We start from the raw sequence: 6,925 nt of genomic DNA, 5'->3' as shown, positions 1-6,925 counted from the left end.
AGCATAATTGTCATGTTGGTAAGAACATAATTGTTATGCTAGTGAGCGTAATTATTATGTTAAGTGTTGCAAGTTAGCAATGCTATTTATAGGAAACAAAGTTCTAAATTTGTAAATTCGTAGAATTTGGAAATTGTTTCACTATATTAAGGCTTAAGGGAGAGGGCATTTATACTTCATTTCAAATCTAAAAGCTTATATTGAAATTTTAATGGAACTTAGTTATGGACATATATGAATATCATGTTGAAGCGATTCAACATAGGAGGATTCAATATATGGAAAAAGGACTGGAACCAGATATGACTAAAGTTGTTAAACAACTGTCAAGGAGAATCTAAGGTTTACCGAAGATTGGTTACTTGTGGATAGTTGGATGTATAGTAATAGATGTACCATATTAATATAATTGCGAATAGATAGGATTCTATTAAGAATGGATTGTCATATGGAAATTATGGAAATGTTTCCATAATGGGAGTTGAATATTAAGAATCTGTGTGTAAGTTAGAAACTTTTATGCAAGAAGGATGTTCAAGGAATGTACCTTGAATGTGAGACTTCATTTCCGGGGAATTGTCTTGTAACAATATCAATGGAATGCTTTGTAATATAATTGGCAGAGTCTTCGTGACTTTGGTACCTTGAATTTACAAAAGGATCATTGCATGTAAGTTGAGACTCTAACAGATCCTAGTAGTGGCAAGAATTTGGTATTCTTACACTTGTGATAATGTGTTTAATTGATCTATTTCACAAGTAAAAGACCATAGACAAACATAGTTTGCATGCTTGGAGCATGGGATTACTATTGTTTTAATTTAAGTATTTAGTTGAGTGATCGAAACATTAAATAGTGAATAAGGTCTAATTAATATGGTGATTAAATAATAAGTGTTTTATTTATATTCAAAAGTCTTGAGACCATATTGGATTAGATTATTCTTGTGTTTCACTTTGCATGTTTTTTACTTCCCGAATAATAAGATTATTCAAATATCCACAGTCGATCATACTTTGGAAGTAAGTAATGAGGTAAGACTGTCATGCATCCGACTGTAGATTGTCTAAGTGCTTAGACATAGTAAATGTTTGCTACAGTGTTTATGAGTACTCCTGAAATAAGAATTTGAGTATTGGATTAAACAACGCTCATTTGAATCACTTCATTGATTTTATCACGAGTGATTGTGAGACGATAATATATTATATTCTTGAAACGGAGACATATAGTTGTTGTTTGCGAGTCGGTTGCACATTGATGATACGTAAACGCATCAGTAACTTGATGTTATAAAACGTATTGTTGTGTGTGATTTGATGAGTAAACTAGATTATTACCTGCGTTAAACGGCGGGGGGGGGGGGGACGCATACATAAAATATAAATGTATATAGATATTGAAGAATAATTAAAAAAAATCAAGGTTATTAGTATTATTGAAATATATAGAAAATACACTGAAATTGACAAATATATATAGTCGTTGAAGAACCTCTTCGTCAACAATATTTTTTTATTAGTTGAACGACCTTCCTCGTCACAAAGTTACTTCAAACCTTTTTTACTTGTGACACGGGAAACAACTACATATAGTTTACCATGCGCGAAAACGGGTCTACACAAATATAATCCAACATTTGACAATGTACTTTCAAAATACATTGTTATTTTATGGTTATATTGCAAAATATAATTGTTTATTTCAAGAAATAGCAACTTATTTATGTTAATTCGAAATGAACCACATAAACCCCCCACAATATTAAATATAAGGAAACTCTAACCAATAAATCTAAAAACAGTTATGTTTGCTCGATTTAGATATTGCCCGTGACTCATTGAAAATGTCAAAATACATAACTGGCACACAACTTACTTGTTATTATGATACGAATTAAACAATTTAAACACATGAGGATGTCTTTTTTTTTTAATTTTATGATAATGATAAAATAATGGAAAAAAAAATGCTTACTTCAAGACATTTGTGGACATTTGAGTAAGGTGTGTGGTCTTAACTGTTGAGTATTTTTTTTTTTTACATATAGTTATTAAATGGCTATTCAAGATGAATTAAAATTTCATTGTTATTTCTTGCCGGTTTAGAAGTATGTTTCGACCATTTTTGCATCAGATAAAAAACATATAGGTTCTTTTAATATTACTGCAATCCTACTTTCAAATAAAATTATTTTTTTCGCATCAAACCAAACTTGGTGTTTTTAGCATTATTATCATCCTATATATACATTCTTGGTAGTTTTGAAAAGTTCGTTTCAATTTCTTATTTCTTTTTGAAAGTTTGTTGTTACTTCTTGTTGCTTTTAGAAATAAGTTTTAGACAATTTTTTTGTATCAGATCAAATTTGCAGGTTATTTTCGCATTATTACCATCGTATATGTTTCGTTTCATTTTTATTATTTGAATATAGTTTTTGTAGTTCAAAACCGATACGAATACAAAAATACTGACTATATATTAACTGACTCTCTATAATGTATAATTAAAAATCAAGAGAGTGTAATCATAATTTATTGATGTTAGTTAAAATGTAATTTATTTGTGGAAGTGGTTAGTTTTTGGTTATTTATTTGGGAAGCATAATATGTATTTTGCATTACAAGTGCTTACCTTTTGAATTTAGCATTTGTTATTTTAGAATTTTATTTTGGCTTGACACGGCCATGATCATCCCATATTTAATATTTTGCTCTTCTTGCACCTTTACTACCTGCTGACTTACATTCATTAAATCAAGATTAACATTTTTTAAAAACAAATATAGACAAGAAACTTTTAAACTCAATGGATATGCTAAAAGAGACATGAGACTTGCCTTTTGTGAGATCAATAATACCAAATTGGACCACTTTCTGCAAAATAATTTAAGAACCGAAGAAAACCTGATTGCCCAAATATCTGATATCATTATTTAACTCATAACCTGTTATATGCCGAAAAATTGAAAATTCAGCCAAAACTCTGTTAGATGCCATCAAAGTTGAAAAGATATCTTTTATAGTTAGATGAGGGTATTAATTTTGTTGGATGTATTTTTTGATGACAGGAACAATTATCAGGCAAAACATAATCCGTAAAAAGCATCCTAGTCAAATCACAGATCGCATTATCAACAAAATAGAATACCACAGTCGTAGATGGTAATACAGTTAGAACATCTTTTTCTAAAAGATCAAGAAATGGACAACTTATTAGAATTTTATCACATTGATAAAAGTCATAACAAAGTGCAATAGATTGAATCGATAGTTTACAATAAATATAAAAAATGAAGCCCAAACAGAGATAGAAAAACCTGAGGACAAGACAAAAAAAAGCATGTAACACTACAAAGTTGCAAATAATAAAAACACATGATTCTAAAAATATAGAAAAAAATAAAATCAAAATTTATACCAGGTTGTGAGGTGATCGTAGAGAACTTGTGTCAGATTCTTTGAGACATTTCGTCAAACGCCTAAGGTGCCTGTTCTAATAACTCATCTTTTGAATGTAACATGACAAAAAAAAATCAAATGTTACAGGAAAATGTAGGAAATGAACTAAATTAATATGTATTCAGATTATGCAAATTATTTTGAACAACGTTCCTTAAAAAATATACTTATTATTGTTTCATACCTACATACAAAGTTTAATAAAAAAATGTTAATTGTAATTATAGAATTTGATTCTACCATATAAATATGACCACATATAAAATTTAAGAATAAAATAAAAAAATTGTCTATAATACCGTAAATCTTATATTCAAGGAAATAAGATCATTCCTAATTTAGTTTCTAACTTTTTAGCCTACTTTTGATATGGCTCGTGTATTAATATTTAGAGAAAACTGGTAGGCAAGGATGTTGATATTAAGTGTTGTATATTATTGTTACCGGTAAAAAAACTAAGTTTTATTTTAAAATTAAAAGTTTTTTTTTTCATGGTAAGTATGTTGCTATAATTTGTAAAAAAAAATCACATAACTATTCAGTTTGTAGAGGTTGTTGAGGATCGAGTCCAAGTTAATAGGTTAATCATTTAATATGAAAAGTTATACATTGTTGTTTTGTTTGACTTAATCTAGACTGAATGGTGTAATATGTTAAACCAAAAAAACCTTATGTAATGTTTTATGAGATTTCAAAAATAGAAACATAATTTTGTTAGTCATATAAAACAATATTTGAATGGTTGTATTTACTCTACAGAAATATATACAAATTAGAATAATTATTGTTTAACCCTTTCTAGATTAAATTGTTTATAAAATTCATCCCCTTAATAGTGAATAAAAGATAAATTAAAAGAGACATTTAAAACATGAAAAAATTACAACAGGTTACTGTTAAAAATGGTATTACAATGCACTTTAAAATTACATTCCTAAAAATGGTATAATATGAAGTTATTATATTCGACAACAAGGTCAGAAATAGTAACCAAGTTAAGATAATCAAACAAACAGAAATAGTAGCAACAACCGATTTGATCCATTTTTAAATTTAATTATTGATTTACCCTTCTGATGAACATTGTCCATACTAAATTAATGATTTAGCATTCGGATAAAAAATGGAAGTATCATGCAAAAAGAATCATTTTAGTATACATGTCATCTCAATATCTATTGTTGAATTGCTTTTCCAGCCCAATGCTTTTCTAGTTTCCTAAGTCGAATTACCCTTTTGCCCTTATATTTCCTTACTTAAAGGTTTCCTACATCTAATTTGCAATTAAATTAAAATAAATCACATAAATTTAGGAGTTTATTGATACCTTCAAAAGGTAATTTCGAACCTTCCTTCTTTATTCTATCCAAAATAAATTTACCTTTCTGTCCCTAAACATTAAAATCATACTTAGCATTTAAAAAAATCAATCCAACAATATCAATAACCTTTAGTTATGATTTCGATTTAAAGTTAGAATGTTGTAATTCAACCAACATATTAGGATATTAATTTACATTCAAACACTAAAAAATATCTCTTTATTCCTGTTATACCCTTATCCTTCATTTTTCCATTCGGTATTACCATATATTTATCGTAACAGATTATTGGAGTTCTATATCAAGATTGCAATCCATGTAATTCAGTCAACAATTTTAAGATGTTATATACAATAAAAAACAATAACCAGGTTGAGATAATCAAACAAATAGAAATAGTAGCAGCTCATCATTTGATCAATGTTTAAATTAAATTACTGATTTACCATTCTAATGAACATTGTACATACTAAATTAATGATTTACCCTTAGGATAAAAAAAATGGAAGTATCATGCTAATCGAATACACAAAAAAGTTGATTACAATGTATAGGAAAACGGTTGGGGTGCATTTGTCATTCCATCAAAGTACTTTGCTATATTGTGTTTTAACTGGTTTCCATCAAAGTACATTATTATTTTTTATGGAGTAAATATATGTAATATTTTTTCCTATTTATTTGAACACTTTTAGAAAAGTAGTTAACTGATTTCATGTAATTTGGGACAAAGAAATTCGAAATATATAAATACATATATTTGATACAGGAACAAAAAAATAATCGAAAAAAAATATAAAAAAGCGAAAGAAGGTACTGACCTTCTAGGGCAAAACAACGAAGGTTTGAAGCAGAGAATGATGATGAAAGTTATAAGCAATAAGAATGATCTTCTAAGAGAAGATTTGAAGAAAAGCAACGATTGAAAATAAGTGTCAATCGCAAATTTAGAGATGAATCGTATATGTATGTGATAATTTGAATATGATTTCTTGGTATGAATGGATTCCTAAGAAAAATGGATTTTATATTAATGATTTACTAATATAAACGGATTTATATTAATGGTTGATATTTAATGCCTTAATTGAAATGGTTTTAGTAATATGTTTTTATAGTTGACCGTTTTAAAACCTTGATAACCGAAAATTCAAGATTTAAAATTTGGGAATCTTTTATTAGAATTAAATACAATCCATTTCAACGGATTTAAGTTAATTTTGTGGAAAGCTCTTGTTGGAATTAAATACATTCCATTTTGGGAGGATGATGTCAACAATTTAATCTAAGGGTGGAAAACATAGGATTGAAATACAATCAAGAGCCCGGATTGTTTAAGATGATGTCATAAGATTTTAGTTTTAATATATATTAAAGATAACATAATTATTAATATGCTTATTTACTGACTTTTTTAACAAAGAAAAAACTAAACGGATTTGAATTTTGAAGCGAAAAGCTATAAATAAGGGAGTTAAATTATGAACAATATTAATTAGGGTTAATGATGGCATAGATCGTCGAAAGATGTCTTGAAGGAGATGCATGCTTCAGTTTGTAGAGATTTGTGTGAAGCCAAAACAGAGGTGTGATTATTAGAGATGCAAGGAAGAGGCAATACGCAAATTCTAAGAATACATGAGTAAAAAGGAACCACCTTATGGTGCTACATTCTGTTATGAACATACAAAGCATCAATTGAAGCACAACCATTGACATGAGGACAAAGAGTATTATTTAAAAGAGAAAAATAGAGGAGAAAGATGGGGCGGCTATTCATGTTTTTTAGCCAGATTTATGGAGAAACTTATATCTCATATGTAAATAGAATGATATGCTTTAATCGATAACATAATTGTTGATTTTAAAGATTCTATAATTAAATGTAATTGTGCTCGAATTGTGAAATATATTTTAGAAAGTATTGATAGATTCTATAATTAAAGATTATATAATTAAATGTAATTGTAATTGAAATGTAATTGATAAATTTAAAGATTCTATAATTAAATGTTTCGATTATATTTTGCGAAGATGATGTAAGCAATTTGATCTAAGGGTGAAAATCCTAGAATTGAAATACAATCAAGGGTCCTGATTGCTTCAATAATGAATTAAGGGTTCTCTTTTAATAATATTTA

The sequence above is a fragment of the Lactuca virosa genome, chromosome 6 (assembly GCF_052849685.1).
Source record: "Lactuca virosa cultivar CGN04683 chromosome 6, Lactuca_virosa_CGN04683_v6, whole genome shotgun sequence".
NCBI classification, from domain to species: Eukaryota; Viridiplantae; Streptophyta; class Magnoliopsida; order Asterales; family Asteraceae; genus Lactuca; species Lactuca virosa.
This window is presented reverse-complemented; position numbering follows the sequence as displayed.